Below are 20,988 nucleotides of genomic sequence, written 5' to 3'. Positions count from 1 at the left end.
GACTCATCCCGTATGTTTTCAATGGGTAGAATTAGAACCAACATTGAAGACATAAGGAAAAAGATTTTGGTTCAGTATTAGCAAGAAATGTCTGATAAATAGAATAGTCCAAAGACTAAGCAAACAAATTTGAGACCTCTCCATCTCTGAAATTATAGTGAAAGCTGTATTCAAGCATAGGAATGTGAAAGGAGTTGGGGAATGTGTCTTTTTTTTTTTACAAGAGCATGTAAAAATTCATAAAAATTTGACATAGATGCAGGCTTAATTTACTCATTTACTTACTAAATCTTTGAGTGCTTACTATACCGCTGCCCTAGTGTGAGCTTCTAGGAATACAAAAGTGCATGAGTCATAGCCCTGCCTTCAAAATACTTTCGATCTAATGAGAAAAATACATGTTAATTCAGACAGAAAGGCAAACAAATGCAAGGCAGCATCATCACATTGTAACGTGTTTAATTATCTATCTTCCCCACTGGAATCTAAGTTTCTCGAGGGCAGATATACTGTCTATTTTGCTTGCTATTTTTGCTCCAGCACTCAGTCAGTGCCTGGTACATAGTAAACAAGTTTTATTGACTGAATTTATTGAATAACTTGGGAATCTATTCTGATTGTGATTAGTATAGTGGAATACTAAGGAAGGAATGTTCAATGTTATCTGACTAGAGGGAAGTGTTCAGAGAGAGGATGTGATTCTATGTCTTTAATCTCAGAGCAGGAGTGCGATCTGACATAGAAGAGGAGTTTACAATCAAGAGGAAAGGGCATTTAAGCTTGTTTGAAGGCAAAGACATGAAACAGCATTGTATATGCTGAGATGGACATGAAACAGCATTGTACATGCTGAGATGGCAAGCAGTTTCACATGACTGGAACATATGATTTAAGGCAGTAAGTAGTAAGAGACAATTCTGAAAAGGCTGTAGGAGATTGAATCGTGAGTTTTAATGAAGAGAGTAACATGATCAGATTTTCCTTTCGGGAGGAAAACTCTGGCAGCAATGCAGTGGGGATGGGAGAACTGATTAAGACCTAAGTGGAGATAAGGAATAATAGGAAGATATTGCAGTCATCTGGGAAAGAGTGAGGAATGTCTAGAAGAGAATAGTGGAAGCAAAGAAAAAAGGACAGAGATAAAATTTGAAAGGTATTTAAGGTAAGGAGTTTATGAGACCTTGGTTCTGATGGGATGCAGATGGTGGTAAGCTTATAAGGCGGTTATAGTGAGAAGAGAGAGAATGACATCTAAGTTAGAGACTCATGGCCATATAACAAGGCTTGGAAATATAGGGGGTAGAGGAATTGGGAGCTTGTAGCTTATTCAGCAGAGACAGCCTAGTAATGGGCAATTGATATTATGGAATAATGGTCTGGACAGAGAATAGAATTATAAATTATCACACATACTAAGGTGAAGTGAGTGCAGATGAAGTCGCCAAAGGCAAGGGTGCACAATAACAATAGACATGAGGAAAGCATCTGGGGAACAGAAATAGAGGACTGTTGGGAGTTAATGCTTAGCATTGACTACGATGTGACACCAATAAGAGTCTCAGTTCTAAACAGGTATGTCACCAGAGTTTGGCATTGAAACATGAAATAGGGCATGTTCATGAAGAGATGTTTGATTTTGATTGATAATATTTATCATTAATAGTACCATCGGTAAGGATTAGACATAACTAAGGAGTGCTGTGGAGTGGACAAATGATAACACTTTTAAAAGACCTTTCATAGAAAATCTCAAACAGCAACATTCCTATATTTACAAAATATCAAGTAGATCCATAATAGAGATAATAAAATATTCAGGGAAAAGTTCAGATGAAGAATATGCTATTATTTTCAAATTCCCACATTCTGACTTTAGTACATTTTAACGTATTTTCTTTTTTTAGGCAATCCTTTCTCCAAAGGGCCATGGATCCCTAAAATTTATATTCTCTTTCTATGTTGGAGTTAATGGCAGTCGGAAGCCTATTAGTTAAGGCTGATTTATTCAGTCAGTTTGTACAGGCAAGGAATGGGGTTAAACTTGGGTGTGCCACTAAAATGGACATCATTTGATAATAAGATGCCTTACTGCCAAACTTCAGGAGTCTCCAAAGCTCTCTCTAGGCTGCAGGTCATTCTTCAGTTTCTCTAATTCTTGTACAAAAAACCCCCACACAAACAAACAGATAATATGGAAATATACTGATTTCATGTTTTTACAATATGTATAAGCTTTTGATTCTTCATTGGCAGCTAGCTGGTCTCCTGAGACATGGTTCTGGATGATATCCAAAAACAAATTTAGTTTCTGAGGAGGAACATTGTGAAATCAGTAAGCAAGCAACCTTGCTGATCCAAGTGAGCAAAATACTTTAGTTGGTGGGTGCTCCAAGCAAAATGCTTAAAGGGATCCAAGAGTTCTAGTTCTCATTTGACTCAGATTCAGTTAAATTTCATTTCTGTGGGATCGCGGATGAAGAGCATCACCAAGTGCAGAAGCTAAGCTGGTGGCCCAGTTGCTCACAGCGGGGCAGCTCACTCACTGCCTCCACACATGCTCTTGTTTTGCCGTGAACGTAAGTGACCTTAAACACATTTTTCCCTAAAATTATAGCAACAAGGGACTTGAAAAAAATGAAACTCATGAGACAGCTATCTCTCTTGGCTCCTGAAAAGGCTGCTCCTTAATTGCCTCAAGAAAGACGAAATGATGGTACTGACTCTATTTCCCAGGAATCATTGATGGGTCACTTCCGCAATAAATTCAAGAATAGATACTAAGAACAGTTACAGAGTTTTATTTTTGCCTTATATGTTTCTAAGGAATTCAACTAACCAGGGCTCAAGAAATGACTTACTTTTTGAATTTTGCAATGATTTCAAATGTAAAGTCACTAAAGACCTCTTGTGCACTTTTAACCTCTCTTCCCTTCCCCCATGTTCTATGTAAATGAAGTATGTTTCTTGAATTGTACCATTAACAGTGCCAGATTATCAATTTTTCTCCCGAACAAAGTTTGGATGCTTTCCTTACAATTTCCTTGTAATATAATTATGACATTTGAAGGAAATAAGAAGTCATCAGAAAATATTTTTAAAAAATTACTGGCAATAATATCTGCTTAATTCTGGAAGGAATCAAGGCTCAGAGCTTAAAGGGCAAAAATGAATAGAAATAACTACATTTCTTACTTGGCCTTCTAGGTAGAGAAGCCTTGTTTACTACCTGTACAAGGCAAACACAACCCCCCCACTCTTTAAAAAAATTGTTAAGTAAAACTTCTCATAGAAAGTGGCGATGGTAAAAAGTGTCAAGAGTTTTTGTTTATTTATTGATTGATTTATGTCCCACATTTTTTTCCAAAAAGATTTAAACCCAAGAAAAGAATATGCTTGAAATATTTAAAAGATTTGTTATGGAAAAAAAATCAAAGTATGTTACTTAAAAATTGTGATTCTGAACTACATAGGAACTATTTTTTTTTTTTTTTTTTTTTTTTTTGAGACGGAGTCTGGCTCTGTTGCCCAGGCTGGAGTGCAGTGGCCGGATCTCAGCTCACTGCAAGCTCTGCCTCCCGGGTTTATGCCATTCTCCATAGGAACTATTTCTTAATGGAATAATTTGAATGACATTTCTCTCTCTCAGTGTTTATTTAACAAATATTTATTGATTCTGTTCTTTGTGTAGTCTTAAGTACTGGTGACCAAGGAGAATATATGACTAAGGTGGGCTTTCAGCCATTCATTCATTCATTTTATATGGGAGATTGGATGAGTGATCTTCACTTTGCTGAGAAATTGCATAAGTTATTATTATTTACAATCAAAAAGAAAATTGCTCTTATATTCACTAGATGCTTCACTGTCTCACTAGACCAGTGTTTCCCTACACCTGGCTAATCATCAAATCATTAGAGTCACCAGCTAACCATAAATATTCCCAAGCCTCATTGCTGGACCGTTAATCCAATGGGCATGTGGTTGGGTAGTGATGGGAATCTCCAGTTTTATCAAGTAGTCAAGTGATTCTCATACTTTGCAAAGTGTAAATAATGTGGTACAAGAGTATGAACTCTTCTTGGGCAGGAACCATGTCTTGTTTATCTTGGTGTTTAGTGCTTACTATAGTGTTGGGCACACAAGAGGTGCTCAATAAATGTTTGTTAAAAAGAATAGTAAGCATCTCCACAAATAACCTTTCTGGAGGGACTCATTTCTTGCTATATTTTTAACTTCATTGTTGTGTGTGCTTTTTGTCTCTGGATGTTTTTTTTCCACATGGTATAAACACGCTTCCTTTCTACTCACCATATCTTAATACCTCATGTCATCCGGATCATTAGAATTAGTCTGAATAGAAAATTAATGATCTGGCAGGATATTGCTCAGTGTCTTTGGTGTTTGGTAGGAGGATCTTTAGGTAGCAAATCAGTGTCTACAGAACTGGTTATAGATCAGTATTCATCATATTATAGCTTGCATTTATATAGTATCTTTCTCTTGGACTCAAATCCTTCTTCAAACATTATTTAACAAGAACAATCTATTCATCTGTCTGTAGGTGTGTATGTTGTTTTAAGAATGCCTTACACATGAATCTAGTTGATTGGACCACCAAGAATTTAGTAGCAATGATCCTTCCACCTGGCTGCTGGGCCTCAGGGTGCCTGAAAAAGGTGTGTCCCAACAAGCAAAGGCACCTTCCTTTCAGACAGGCAATAGTTTGACACTTAGTTTATAACTAGGTGTTACTTTAGCTGAAGTTGGGGGACAGGCCAAGGGAGGAGTGTCTTGGCAAAGGGGATGGGGTGGATGCTAGAGGTTAGTGACAGACTGACCTGAATCTCAGCTGTGAGGACAGGAAAGATCTGACCCAACAGTCTGAAAAGGCATTGGTAGAAAGTGAAATTGAAGACTGGCATGCTTAAGAGATTTCCCTGAGGTCACTGACTGGTTGACACAGCCATAGATTGAACCGAACTTTGACCTAAACTCCAGTCACCAGACCACATCCTGCAGAGAGAATACTCAACATCCTCAAAGGTCTAGTCAGTGACTTTGGCTGGGATGTGATTTGACAGATCACTGTGTTGTCTGGGCAAGGCTAATTGAAAGATTTTTCACTGAGAAGTATTTCTTCCCCTCTATTGAGAACTAGATTCTAGGAGAAAAATTCCTGAGGTTATTCATCCCATTGCTTCTGGGAACACATATGTGAAAGAACACTTCTTAGTCAAAATAAAATTCCATAGACAATTATCAAGCACTAAAGCTTTTCCCGACAAGGCATGTATTTCTATACTGCTGGTTAGTAACCGATACTACCTAGCATCAGATAATGTTACATTAAATTTATCTGTGTTTGCGGTTTGACTTTTGCATATTCTGAGAATACAAGCCTGAATCACAGGTATTCAGCTATCTAACAGGTTCCCAGTACTCGCCAATCTTTGTAGTAACTTGAGATTTTCCCAGTTGGCTTCAAGTCAGTGGGCCCTGTGGGCAGCACAGGATGCTTATGGAAACTTGGTGTATGCAAATTACTTCCAGGATCTTTGAACCCAGGGGTGGCAAATGTTTTACATAGTAAAGAGAACTAAGGAGACGTGTATTTCTTTCTCCCCCAACCTCATCCTTTCCTCAGGTATAAATCTTATTCGGTATTTTGATTGAACTCATTAATCCCCTATTGAGGCTATGGCTAATGGAGTGAGAATTCACTTTTTCAGAGTTTGTGATTTTCCCTCCAGAAACAGAAATCTAATGATGTAATCACTGAAGAGAATTTTTCTAGAATGGAGAGAAAAGTCACATTTTTGGTACACAGGGAAAGTCAAAGGCTGTATGTAACAGAGTAATACCGGAGTAACAATCCCATCTATCATTTTTAACTCATTATGTGATATCGTACCAGCTGTTTTGCTCCTCCCTCTGATCTCTCATAAACCTAGAAAAAGCTCATTATAGAATCCAGGGAAACTACATTTGTTATGTATTTTCCAGGAGCATGAAATTTATTTCTTATCACAAATCTATAGGATAGACAGATATTTTGTGGCCATTTGACCACAAAAACTATGCCTGAGAAAGGTTAAATAATTTTTCAGGATTACCCAGTTAGTACTAGTGCTGGAACTTGACTCCTGTCTGCCTAGTTTCAGAATTCCCCACAGCGCATCTCCTAACAGGTTAATGGGAAAATAGGTGAAAATCAAGACTGTTTTTTGGCTGGGCTTCACAACCAAGTGCATGGACTTAGAAAATTTTGTTCTTTCCAGCATCTATCCTCTTGCTTGCTCTCATTTTATCCCCCAGAAAAACTTGTGGTGCGGGTCCTATTTACAGCCTTGGTGCCAAAGTTTCAACCACAGTGAGAGATCTAAGGATTTCAAGGAAAACTCAAAGCAGCAATATTCAGTCATAGAAGACTCAGAAGTTTGATGCAGAGTTCACTCTCTGAAAGTGAGCGTTCAGGTAAATGCCCAGTTGGGTGTAGATCAGTATTAATAATGTAACTTGTGTTTATGTAATAGCTTTTTCTAGGACTGAAATTTTTCTTCAGACCTATTCAACAAGTACAATGTTTTCATTCCTCTGTAGGTGTGTCTGTTGTCTTAAGGATGCCTTACCCATGTCTTCCAAACTATGTTTACTGGTTGGGTATAGATCAGAGGGTTGCTCTCTCTCTCTAGAACCTTCAGAAAATAATTTCCAGGTCTGATTCAGTGGAGTTGAAATAGCAGTCTAATGCAGTGGTTAATTTACAATGGTTAACTTTAAATTCCCAGGGATTCCTTTTAAGGTTTTCTGAACTATTAAGGGCCCTGGAACTTAATATAAATCACTGTAAACATTTAAGATTCCACCTTTGAAGAAACATATGACCTGAAAATAGAAATTTATAAAAACCAAGTCAATCAGGGAAGCCTATCTTCTCTGAACAAAAGAGTAAGTCCTGGTTTTCATTTTGTTTAAAGTGTTTTCTAGTGCATCCAAAATGCAATTTAAGTTTTAAAAATTTGTTTTTCACATAGTGTTAATCAGCCCTACCTGTCTTCTGCAGTATCTTACAGTGGCAAGGGTCCTGAGTAGCCTGTCAAAACATTTATGTTTTTGTCTTGGCTCTCCCATTAGCTAATGTGTATCCTTGGGCAACTCATCTAATCTCTCTGGATTCCATGGTCATTATTTGTAAATGAGGAGATTGGGCATTTGAGGTATTAAGGTTTCTACCAGGTGTGAAATTCTATGATCTAACTGTATACCATTTGGTTTCTGGGAAGAAAAGAAAGCAAACAACCAAAAAACCCAAACTAAAGATTTTCCTATAGAATTATAGGAAATATAGGAATATAGAATAATATATACATTATTCTACTAATAATTTCTTGTTAATATTTTCTAGAATGCTCTGGTACAAATTCATTTGCTACTGGAAAGAAGTCAGGAAATATAACATTACATATTAATACAAATTTTTATTTAAGGGGAAAAGTGTGGGGTTCCAAGTATTTCACGAAGAATTAAGTATTGTACTTGTCTAGTAAACTATTAAACACACACAAAGAAATGAGGAGTACATGGATTATGGGAAGCTGGGAGTAACTTTAATTTTATTCAAGAACACACAGTTTATTTCTCAATATTTTGGTGTTGCAATTGTAATCATGACTTTGTTCCCTTCATCTCTCCTTTTTGGCCAGATAGGCAGACATGTTGTTGTACATAGCAAGGGTGTTGATGGCATCTGAAAGGAAAACAATCTGATTTTTGAACAGATTGTTTTTTATGGGTCAGCACTTTTGTGGCTATAGCAGACCGTGACTGATTAAGACAAATGGTTATTGGATGACTTGAAGGAAAGAGAGGTTCGTTCAGTGAGTGAGTATATAGGGTAATAATTTTGGGCTTGGAGAGCTGTGGGAGTCTCCAGCCACTGAGCACAAACTCTACTCACAGAGACCCAAACTTGGCAAAATGAGATCTCATTTGGAAGACTTTTTTTTTTAATATGCTGGAGTATATCAGCTTCTCAGTTGAAAACAGGGAAAATGTTGATACCTTCATTAAACACAATTCTGATAATACTGAAGAGATGTGATGAAAAGTAAATACAGTGCACGATCTTGCATGTACTGAAAAAAATTTGGACTGAAAAAAATTGTGTAATGGATGTCACTGGGACAAACAGGACAATTGGATTATGGACTTTGAATTCAAAAATAAAATTATATCAGTGTTAAATTTCCTGATTTTAATAATTATGATTATGTAAGAGAATGCTTTTGTTAAAAAATACACAGAAGTATTTAGCAGGAAAGGGGTATAATGTATGCTATTAACTCTTTAGACAGTCTTTTTAAAAACCATGCACATAGAGATAGTAACAGATAAAACAACTTTGCAACTTCTCTGTAAGTTTGATTAAAATACAAAGTTAATAAAAAATAGAAGAGAGAGATAAACAGCTGTCTGATTTTACAGAATTGGGGAGGAAATGCTAACTAGTAACATGTCTTATCACCTTCCCTTTGGCGAGGACCAGCAAGCTGGTAAACTTCTAGCCTAGAAATTCAAGGATTTAGCTGAAAATAAAAGTCCTAAGTTTATTACTACCATGAAACCATAAACTTCCCCTTCTCTCCATACTCAACATCATAACTTATTCTTTTGTATGTTTATCCTTTGTTCTGGATCAGTCTGGGTTAAGAGCTTGAGTTAATCAGTTCCGCTCCTTCAGAAAGTCCTTCTAATACCTTGCCCTAAATCAGAAGAAATATATGTAAAATCTCCCCAGGAACTGGGAAAGACCAGTATTTTTCAAACCAGTGGGCCCTTTCTTGTTGTAAGCCAAGATGTATAGATTATATTTCACTTATCGCCCACCCTGGCTTAGTCTCTTCTCCCTTTTCTTACCATAAAGGGAAAAAAATCCAAATCCTGGCTTTTGTGAAGCCACTTTTTTTTTTTTTTTTTTTTGGCAGGAGGTGGGGCATGCAATTTCTGTTATCTGAATTAGCAGATCAATCAATGCACAATCAATAATACTTCATGACAATTTTTTGTCCTCTGATGGGTCAAATTAAAATGGATATGTCTAATCCCGTTTTCTCTAAGACTTTTGCAAAGTTTAAGGGTGGAGTGAAGGGAGAGAGTCATTGGGAGCTAATAGAGAGAACCACAATTTAGGGTCTTTTATTTAACAAGAGTGTTTCTTTTTACATGTGGATTTTCATTGCTCCTAGAGTATTAACAACATAATACTGAAGATGCCAGTCTCATATTTCCGATTCTCACCCAATGAGCTACCTTTGATATTATCTGGAGTTCATATTCTGAGAGTCTTAGGGAATAAAAGCATTTTCTTGATACTTCATGACTGTAAAAGCATGTCTGATTTGGAGGTTTCATGTAAACTGCCTGTGAAGTAGATGCCACTTTGCAGGAATCTGGTCAGCTGTAACATTCCTGAAGGAGGAGGAGGATGGTTCAGAGAATGCGGTTCTTCTTCGAAACAAAGATTCACATCAGAATCATGAGGCTGAAGGAGGTTAGAAGGATACTTTTGCCTTCAGGGTGTCCCATCTCAGCCACTGGGTACTAGTCTGGGCAGGCAGTGCTTTCGTTGACACCTTCAGGATGAGCAGACAGGGAGAAACTTGTAGTCATTTTTCTTGGCAGAAGCTACAACCCAGCCCAAGTTAATTATGTCTGAGAAGAAGAATAATGTCTGGGCACCTGCAATTTTCAATTTGGGACTTCATGTTCCAGTGCCAAGTATTCTATCAAGCCATTCACATGTATCTTCACAAAGTCCCTTTCTGGTTTCATGTTAGACAATGGGAACACTGAGTTTTAAAAACTCCTTTATAATTGTCTCTGTTTGCTAAGAACTTCATATGTGCCAGAACTGATTAAGTTATGTACCTGCCTCTTGCTATTTAAGAAGATATTATTATTTTTCCCACTTAGCAGTTGAGAAAACTGGGGCTTAGAGAATATCTTGGCCCAAAGCACATGACAAAATAATGTGGAATTGGTGCTTGAAATTAAGCTTATGCGACTAAAAGACTCACAATTAAGCCTACCAGACTTTGCATAAAGTTCTAACATTCCTATTAATTAGAAGGTGGGCATTACTGGTCCTGATTTCACAGTCAGACCTTACTTAGGGATATTTGCCCAAAGCTGCAGAGTTGTTAGAGCTAAACCCAGATCTGCTATTCTCTATTTAACTCTCTTCCTTTCCCTAACAATAAATGTCACCAATCTTGGGGCTCAGAACATGATACCCTAAAGTACAGTGCTTTGGTATGCTGAGTACTTTGAACTGAAAGAGATCGAAAGGGCCTCAGAAGCAAGACCTTCTCCTGCCCTCCTCTCTCCTTTCCCCATTTCTCTCCCAAAGCAGATCATAAAAACTGGAATTCCTCTTTCCCAAGGCAGATCATAGAAACTACAACTGCTCTTCCTCAAAGCCAGCCATAAAACTAGAAATACTACTCTTTGACTTCTCCCTTCTTCCCTAAAAACTCTCATGTAACAGGTGTTCTGCCCTGTACAGGTACAGGGAAGAAATGACAGAGAAGGATGCTGCACAGAGGGAAGGAATGCTACACAAAGAGAGGACCGGAAGCTCCTTCACAAACAGGCCCCGCTAGGTTTCTACCTCAGCCTATTACCATTACATTATGTCCTTTTTGTCCAATCATGTTTCTACTCAGCTGTCCATTCTTCATCAAACCTAAGCATAGAAATACAAGTTTTCTCTGGGTCTTCACTTTTGAAGGCTCTTATGTAATACAAATTTAATAAATGTTACGATTTTCTGTTGCTAACCTTTTTTGATTATAGGAGTGTCAGCCATGACCCTTGTGAGGGGTGGGGAAAGATATTACCTTTTTACCCCTACACGGGCAGTGTATTATCCATAGAAAAGTTTCTAATTTAAGAATTAGGGAAATCTGAGAAAATTAAATTCAAAAATATATAATTTGCCTTTTTACTGATTCCTTCCCCACAAACCATAAATACGTTTAAGTCTCTCATCTAAAACAAAACACAATGAAATAAAGCAAAGAAAACAAGAAAATAAACAAACCAAACGCACCTTCTCTCAACTCTGCATCCCTCCTCAGCTCTAGTCCTATTTACTTCTTTCCCTTAGCAGGAAAGTTCCTTGGAAAAAAAAAGTCAACTATTTTCAATTTTTGGCATTCTACTCCTTTTTTAACCTACTGCAGTCTCTCTCTTACACACATCTCCCAACTGCACTAAACCTGCCCTGAAAGTTCATCAATGACCACCCAATGTCAAAGCAAATGGGTCCTCCCCACTTCCCAAAATTTTACTATAAAATTTTTAATTATACAGAAAAACTGAAAGCACTGCTCAGTGATTACCTATATATGTAATACCTATATCTGATAATTAATATTTTACTATATTTTCTTTATCTATAAATCCATTTTTTAAAAAATTGCAATTCCAAGTAACTTGCAGACTTCAGTATACTTCCAAGCACCTCAGGATTCTTAACATAGACAAGAGTTCAGTGCATCCTGATTTTAAGTTGCCATGACATTTTGCCACATCTCTATGCTGGAATTTCCAAATCCATTGTTAATTTCTCCCAACCCTCATATTCAAATGCCTACTGAATAGTTGGCTATCAGTCTTATAATTCTCCTTCTCTTGTCGTATTTCTTCTTTACCTTTATGGCCTTTCGCTCTCAATAGGTCTTCTGTCCCCTTTTTCCTACCAATTCTTTAAATATTGATATGTTTGATCTTTCTAGTTTTGACTATATTTTGTGTATCTTTCCCGTTTTCCTGTATCTTAGGTTCAGTTCCCCAAGAAACAGACAATAAAATGGAGATTTGCTTGTGGTAAGTTTATTGGAGAGTGCTCTTAGGAACGACAGAGGTTACAGTTGATCTCAAGCAGAGCCCTGTCTAGGCCTTTTGCCCTTACGTCAAGTGGTGATTGGAAGTCCAATATCATATCTACCTTTGGGAAATGCACTACTGTGAATTGCTGTGTAATATGACTAATGACTTTTCCTGATTGGGAAGTGTACTATGATTGTTTGCCCAAGGAAAAGGGAAACTTGTGTGTGTGTGTGTGTGTGTATGTGTGTGTGTGTGTGTGTGTCCAGAGTTACTAATAGGAAACTAGAGGGATTCAAGAAAAATTGGGAAATGTGGACATATCTTTATCACCTTACTAACAGAGAAAGCTTAATGTACGCCTGAACTAGGAAATGGGGTTGTCACATATGGTGATGTAGACTCTCTAATGCCAAACTCCAGGGATTGCCTTTCATCTCATAACCAAATCTACTACTGTTCCATTCAAATGATCTGTTTTCCCCAATTATTTTATGAGACAAGCCCACACTCTTGAATGTATTTTATTTCCCTTCATTTTTATCCATAATGGTTGTTTTGTCTACTTATTTTATCAATTGTTGAGAGAGGGTGTATTGAAATTTCTGACTATAATTGTGGATTTATCTGTTTCTCCTTTTAATCTGTTGGTTTTTACTTCACGTATTTTCAAGCACTGGTTTACATGCCTACACACTCATGATTAGTATGTCTTTCAAGCTTCTTTATAGTTATTAAATGTCTCTCTTTATCCTGATAATATTTTTTGTTTGGAAGTTTACTTTCTCTGGTGTTAATATGACTACTTCAGCTTTCTTACACATAGTGTTTGCATAGTATAAATTTTCCCATCCTTTTACTTTTTTTTTTTTTTTTGAGATGGGGTCTTACCCTGCCACCCAGGCTGGGGTACAATGGTGTGATCTCAGCTCACTGCAACCTCTGCCTCCCAGGACTCTAGCAAACTTCCCAACTCAGCCTCCGAGTAGCTGGGACTCCAGGCTCACATCACCACACCCAGCTAATTTTTTTGTACTTATGGTAGAGACAGGGTTTTGACATGTTGCCCAACCTGGTCTCAAACTCCTGAGCTTAAGATATCTGCCCACCTTGGCCTCCCAAAGTGCTGGGATTACAGGTGTGAGCCCCTGTGCCCAGTCTCCATCCTTTTACTTTTAACTTGAGCCTTTATATTTGAAGTGAGTTTCTTGAAAATAGCATGTAGTTGGATTTTGATTCTTAACCAATCTGATGATCTCTGCAATTTAATTGAATGTTTACACCATTTATATTTAATGTGATTGTTGTTGTGGTTTTGTTTAAATTTATCACCTTGCTATTTGTTTTCTGTTTATCCTATAACACCTTTCTTTCTCCTTTCCTCCTTTCTTGCCTTCTTCTGAATTTAGTATTTTGTATGATTGCGTAACTTCTATTATTGTTTTATTGGTAATAACTCTTTGTTTTGTATTTCTGGTGGTTGCAGTAAGATTTACAATACATATCTTTCACTTACAACAGTTTATCTTCAAAAAATATTTTAGCACTTCATATTTAGTGTAAGAACTTTACAATGTATTTGTCAATTTTCACCTATCTTTTGTGGTATTTTATACATATTATAAGACTCATAATATATTGTTATTATTTTTCTTTTAAGCAATTATTTATCTTCTAAAAATTTTTTAAATTTTCATATATTTTCTAACATGTTTACTATTCCTAGTGTTCTTTATTCCTTTGTGTAAGTGTAGATTTCTATCTGGTATCATCTTCCTTCAGCCTGAATAACTTCCTGTAGTACAAGTGTTTTGTTGATGTATTATCCTAGCTTTTGTTTGTCTCAACGATCTTTATTTTGCCTTCAGTTTTGAAAAATATTTTCTTTGGACATAGAATTCTAGGTTGGCAGTTGTTTTCTTTCATCACTTTAAAAATGTCATATCATGAAAAGCAAGCCCTGGAGTTTTGCATTACACATCTTACATTGCCATATGTGATTATACCATTTCCCCATGGATACTTCAGGGCCTCTATACTGTTTTGTGATAAAGATATGTCCTCCTGCCTCCATTCTTCTTATATACATCTAGTTTTCTATCAGCGACTCCAGATGAAACACACACATAATCACACACACACAATCACACACACACTTAAATTTTTCCCTGATCAAACTATAATTCTCAGAGGCAGTGCAGTCTAATTATCTATGAAAGCAGAAAAATATTTTCCTCAAGTTAATGTTATCTGCCTGTGTGCAGCACTTTACATAATTCTGCAGAGCACATTCAACTTCCCTTCTCTGATGTTTTGGATTCATTCCATCTTGTGTCTAACCCATACACAAGAAATTGTATTAATAGATAACAGATTAATTGATTAATAGTTTGAATAGATAACAGAATAATCTTCTAACTTCTTCTTTTGATTACATAAAGAAATGTCAAAAATTTTGAAATTATACTATTCTCTTATATTGGGTTACATCAAGTTTTTATTCTGCTTCTTATCAGAGGAGGTAACTAGGTATTCGCTTGTTTTTTACTTTCAGATACATTTGTATGATACATTTCTCCTTCCTTAAAGACACATTTGTATGATACATTTCTCCTTCCTTAAAGATAGGACTGATTATTATCTCCTTTGGGATCCCATTGCTTTCTGAGGTTCAATCATAACAACTATAACACTTCACTGTATTTGTTTATGTACATATCACGTTTTATTCTATTTATTTCTAGAAGATAGAAGTCTATAATTTATTATCATGTTTCTGGAACATTACCTGAGGCATGGGATATACTAATCTAAGAAACATTTGTTGAATGAATGAATGAATGAATAAGACACTAGGCAATTATTTTGGTGCTCTTTTCTGAACCCTGAAATTGATCAAGGATGTGCAATGGTCAGTCCTGCTCAAAGAGTTTTGATTTTTGCAACATCAGCATGATTTCATAATATGCATTGTCAGTCTACATTTGGGAAGCCAATATGAAAATTACAACAGTGAGACCATTTTGAAAAATAAACCTGTGACCTCTAGGAGAAATATTCCCGTGTGATCAAAACACGTGGAGAAATCATTTAGTATCTGCTTTTTGAGAATGTCTGCTGTTTAAAAAAATAAAAGATCCAGTAGAAACTGATGGTGAAGAGTATTTCATTTTAAGTGTTTGAAATATTTAATGCGTGAGGCCAAATAGTGACATAAAAATGCATGAAAACGAATGGGGAACATGACAATGGAGACAATCCTTTGAAAATCCAGGCCTATTCATATAAACCTCTCTAGATTGGAGGCCTCTATAGGATCAGGAAATTAAGGCGGAAGAGTCTCTGCTATCTCCCCTTCTCCATTGTGCAGAGTCTCAGTGGAGTGCTTTGGCATAACCTTAGAGAAAAACAATTTGTCCAATCTAGATATAGTTAGCCTTAGGAATGAACAGTAGCTCACTGACTGTTCATAACAGTCTGCAGAAAACTTAGTTTATTTTATAAGTTGGTAAGATATGCATTAGCAATTTCCTTACTGTTACAGAAGCAGCTAAATAGGACTCAGGTATATGAAACCATTTGGAAAAGGAAAAGAAAAAAGAGAACATTGCTCCTGTGCATGTTTCCAAAGGACTCCTGGGAGGACGTTTATTGGAGGTAAACAGGGATATTCAAAATTTGGTATAATTTAGCTTGGGAGCTGTTTGTACTGAGAGAACCTTGGCAAGGACTACAAACTATGGACTCAGACTCAAATTTGTTTTTTAGAAAAGGAACAATCTTGCGTGTTAGGAGGATGCAGAATTAACACTATTCTGGCCATTCTTTGGTCACATCTGCACTGCAGATTTGGCTGTTGGTTGAGTGGTTGCATTGCCTAGTCCTAGATCTGGGAAAACATGCTCATGAGTTATTAGTTATAAATATGATCTAAGTAAATGCACGCATATGTGTTTAAGCACAAGCATGCGCCTCCTCATAAATGGTGCCATGGTTCTAACACAAGCTAGACTTTGTGGGTTGTCATTTGCATTTTTGTTTTTCTCGCCAACAAATGACTGTAATTCAGAAATTATTTGTAAACTAGTTGTAGCTAGAATGAGAAATTCAGAAGCTCTCAGGACAGTGTGTACTCTAATTTGGTAACCCTATTGTTTTGGTATGTATGCTTTAGTTTATTACATTTTACTACCTTATGTAAGCAAATCAGATTGTATTTAATGTAGTTCTGGGACACATACAGCTCATAAGTTTGTTCAGGTATCATTTATAGGACAGTAGTGGCCTTTTTAGCATGGGATATCAGATCTGAGCCTTCAACTGAGAAGTCTGAGTGTTAGTTTTCTGTAGGTCCTGTCTTGGAGGCATGCAACTGAGTGTACATCAGACTGTACTTCCAAACATAAATCTTCAAAATACAGCACACCTCATGCCCAAGTAGGAATTATGTCTTTGATTATATTTTAAAACATTTTAATTCCAGAAGTCCAGCTTCTCTTATATCTATCTCTAAGAGACTAAATATCATTATCTGACCTTCTTGAACATTTTTGCACAGTGATTTAAAGAGTGTTCTCTGTAGTTAGAGAAATTGATTTTGTGAGTTGGTATTCCTACTTACAAGATCTCTATTTTCTCATTTGTAATACGTGGCTATTAATTATATCTATAGCATAAGGTTATTTTGTGGAGTCTGTAAAGTGCCTCTCACAGTGCTTGGTACCTGCTAAGCACTCAGTAAACCTGTGAACCTTATTACAATTAAAACAATTATTATTATACTATAAGAAAGTTTTAAGTAATCTCCATCATCTGTTTACTCTAAGGAAGTGGTCCAGTCTGCTGAAATACTGGTAAATATTCCATTTCATGGAAGATCAAGTAAATGTAAATTGCCATGTTATGTGCATCTCAGACACAGGGAAAAAAGCCAGATGTGGCCATAAATTTCACTGGGGCTTTATTTCTTAAAAGTATAATGATATGTGAAAGCTAAGTCAAATAAAGAGCTTTATGCAATCAGCACTATTTTAATATCACATTAGCAATTACATGGGATTATCCTAGCGTGATTTCCAAATGACTTTTTCTATCACCCAAACCAAAGCATTTTGTACACACACAGGCATATACTTGCATGCGAACATGTAACATCCAGTTATTGATTTAGGAACAAAGCCTCCCCAAAGGAGTTTTAAAAACTGCTATGTCCCAGCATGCTGTTCTATATTTTACATCCATTTTTGAGTCAGCAGAAACGTGTGTAGAATCATATAAAGTCTGAATACTCTCCTGCTAGTCCATGAAGTCAGAGCCCACACATGGGGGTTGGTGTGAATTACTTATCTTATCCTAGGTATGGAATATATCATTACCACAAAATTCATTGCCTATGCAATCATCAGGGCTGATGGTAATATAATAGTTGGGGCATGAAACCACAGTAAATTGTCAGGATTGTCTAGTGTATGGTGCATCAGACACAGAGGTATTACCCCTTATCTCTGGAGAAGCAATAGCATACTGTAGGCTGGGCAGCAGGCCACTAATTTGTGGCTAAAAATTTGAATTGTTCTTTTATCACTGACCTGTGGTTTAATCTGTAACTAGTCACATGGTTCCTTTGTATGTAGATGAACATACACTTAGAGGCCTATCAATATGGTTGCAAACAGTCTTTAGAATAGATATTAAGGCAAACTAGAAAGACTTATTCCAAAGTCTTCTGATTATAAGGATCAAATTAACAAATCATTCCAGTAGAGGGAAAATGTGATCCAGCCTCACCTTGCCTACCAAAATGTTGTGGGAGAATAATGATGAACTAGCTACTCAACTTTCTTTATACCGTAGTGTGGCATTCCTGCAGGTTCATCTGGTTGGTACAGATCCTATGGCCTCCTTCAATGGCTCTCAGGCTGCTTGGGGCAATGAGGAATAACAGGGATCAGTGTAATACAATAGTAAAGAACTTGGACTTTGGAGACAGATGGTCAAGGGATTGGATCCCGCCTTTGCAATTTACCATGGTATGACCTTATGCAAGTCAGTTCACCTTTTTCAAACTGTCTGTTCATTTATAAAAATGGGGAAAATTAATGGGTTCTTCCTCATGATATGGTTATGTGGATCATATAAATCTTTGGCATATTGTATACTTCATAGTCAGCTGTTGATAAATGTAAGGTGATGTTATTGTTATGCATTCAAAATGGATGTGACAGTTACCACTTTAGACCATGGAACTGCAGCCCACACCTCGTAAGTATTAATCTCCAGGGGATTCTGAGGATTACTTGCCAGGAAGGGTCCAGAAGCCCAGGAAGGTATTGTGGAGAATCTCCAATCCTGAAGCAGTTTAATAATAATTATTCCCAAGGTTGCTGTGAGATATAGATGACATAGGGTACACAACATGACAAATACACTGCTTGACCTGTAGTAGGCACTCAGCAACAACAGTTTTTCTTCTTCTTCTTCTTTTTTTTTTAAACAACTATTAAGGCAAGATGTTCACTTCTCCTTTTGTTTCTCAGGTACACCTGCCTTGGGCCTCTGCAGCTTAGGTTTGTCTCAGGGCAGCTGGTGCCACTGTAGGACCTGGCAGTATCCCAGGAGTTTACAGCAGATGCCTGGGCCAAAGGTGGACTTAACCTGAAGGACTTCTAGGATGTTGTATTGGTTACAAGACTGCTTTGAGAAGCGCAATCCTGTGAGAGGGAAGCAGTGTGATATACCAGGGAGATCCTAAGGAAAACTACTCATAAGTGTTGTGTTCTAAGTGCAGTAGTTAGACCACTTACTGGCCTTTTCACCTGAGGGCTTTACTGATAATCTCCTAAATTTTACTTTATTATCTTTAAAATGGAGGGAATGTTCTATGTCATAGAATCTAGTAAAAAAAAAAGTGAAAATGTGGCTTAAAGTGCTCTGATGATTGGAAAGCATCTAAGTAAATGGAAGATGGGAAAGAAGTTTGTTGTAAGCCACCTGGAGCCCCTTACACATGTCAAAGCTAGATCTCCACCACGTTGCCTGAAGTGGTTGTGGATGCAGTCAAACTCAGGTTTGTTCCTCCTGCATCCTCTACTCGCACTCCTCATATATCTAAACTTTAGAAAGCCCCTCAGTTCAAATGAAGTCTTTTCCATTAAGCCTTTTGATCCCCTGTTCCTACCTCCTCAATGCTGAAATTAATTGCTAAAATCTCTAAACATTTATAATACCATATCGAAATGACCACTGTCCAATAGAAATACAGTGTGAGCAACATCTGTAATTCCATGTTTTCTAGTAGCCACATGAAAATGTTAAAAAGAAATAGGTTTAAGTAATTCTAATATCTTACTCAATTATATTCAATAAATATTTTATTTAATTGAATAAAATATTTTATTTAAACTTTCTATTTATTCCAAATATTATAATTTCAATATAAAAATTAATGTTGGAAAACACTCTTCAGGATGTTATCCAGGAGAACTTCTCCAACCTAGCAAGAGTGGCCAACATTCAAATTCAGGAAATAGACAGAACACTACACAGATACTCCTGGAGAAAAGCAACCCCAAGACACATAATCATCAGATTCACAAAGGGTGAAATGAAGGAAAAAATGTTAAGGGCAGACAGAGAGAAAGGTCTGGTTACCCACAAAGGGAAGTCTGTCAGACTAACAGCAGATCCCTCTGCAGAAACTCTACAAGCCAGAAGAGAGTGGGGGCCAATATTTAACATTCTTAAAAGAATTTTCAACCCAGAATTTCAGGTACAGCCAAACTAAGCTTCATAAGTGAAGGAGAAATAAAATCCTATACAGACAAGCAAATGCTAAGAGATTTTGTTACCACCAGGCTTGCCCTACAAGGTCTCCTGAAGAAAGCACTAAATATGGAAAGGAACAACTGGTACCAGCCACTGCAAAAACATACTAAATTGTAAAGACCATCGACACTATGAAGAAACTGCATCAACTAACAGGCAAAATAACCAGCTAGCATCATAATGACAGGATCAAATTCACATATAACAATATTAACCTTAAATGTAAATGGGCTAAATGCCCCCAATTAAAAGACACAGACTGGCAAACTGGATAAAGAGCCAAGATCCATTGGTGTGCTGTATTCAGGAGACCCATCTCATGTGCAAAGACACATATAGACTCAAAATAAAGGGATGGAGGAATATTTACCAAGCAAATGGAAAGCAAAGAAAAGCAGGGTTGCAATCCTAGTCTCTGATAAAACAGACTTTAAATCAACAAAGATCAAATGAGACAAAGAAGGACATTACATAATGGTAAAGGGATCAATGCGACAAGAAGGGCTAACTATCCTAACTATATATGCACCCAATACAGGAGCACCCAGATTCATAAAGCAAGTTCTTAGAGATCTACAAAGAGATTTAGACTCCCAAACAGTAATAGTGGGAGACTTTAACACCCCATTGTCAATACCAGGTCAATGAGACAGAATATTAACAAGGATATTCAGGATTTGAACTCAGCTCTGAACCAAGCAGAATTAATAGACAGCTACAGAACTCTCCACCCCAAATCAACAGAATATACATTTTTCTCAGCACCACATCACACTTATTCCAAAATTGACCACATAGTTGGAAGTAAAACACTCCTCAGCAGATGCAAAAAAAAGTCATAACCATCTCAGACCACAGTGCAATCAAATTAGAACTCAGGATTAAGAAACTCAGCCATAACCACACAGCTACATGGAAACTGAAAAACCTGATCCTGAATGACTACTGGGTAAATAACAAAATTAAGGCAGAAATTAATGTTATTGGAAACCAATGAGAACAAAGACTCAACATACCAGAATCTCTGGGACACATTTAAAGGAGTGTTTAGAGGGAAACTTACAGCACTAAATGCCCACAGGGAAGCAGGAAAGATCTGAAATTGACACCCTAACATCACAATTAAAAGAACTAGAGAAGCAAGAGCAAACAAATTCAAAAGCTAGCAGAAGACAAGAAATAACTAAGATCAGAAATTACTAAGATCAGAAATAACTAAGACAAGAAATAACTAATTGAAGGAGAGAGAGACAGAAAAAACCATTCAAAAATCCA

General features: G+C 36.8%; 1 long non-coding RNA gene across 1 annotated transcript in view; it reads left to right on the top strand.

Moving 5' to 3' along the window:
• Positions 1–2,369: 2,369 nt before the first annotated feature.
• The window catches only part of LOC144341411 (uncharacterized), a 38,760-nt gene continuing 20,141 nt past the window's right edge, over positions 2,370–20,988 (top strand). The window contains exon 1 of the long non-coding RNA XR_013418330.1: positions 2,370–2,576. This is a non-coding gene — a long non-coding RNA (uncharacterized LOC144341411). The remainder of the gene's footprint in view (positions 2,577–20,988) is intronic.

Source organism: Macaca mulatta, chromosome 6, assembly GCF_049350105.2.
Source record: "Macaca mulatta isolate MMU2019108-1 chromosome 6, T2T-MMU8v2.0, whole genome shotgun sequence".
Lineage (NCBI taxonomy): Eukaryota > Metazoa > Chordata > Mammalia > Primates > Cercopithecidae > Macaca > Macaca mulatta.
This window is presented reverse-complemented; position numbering and strand designations above follow the sequence as displayed.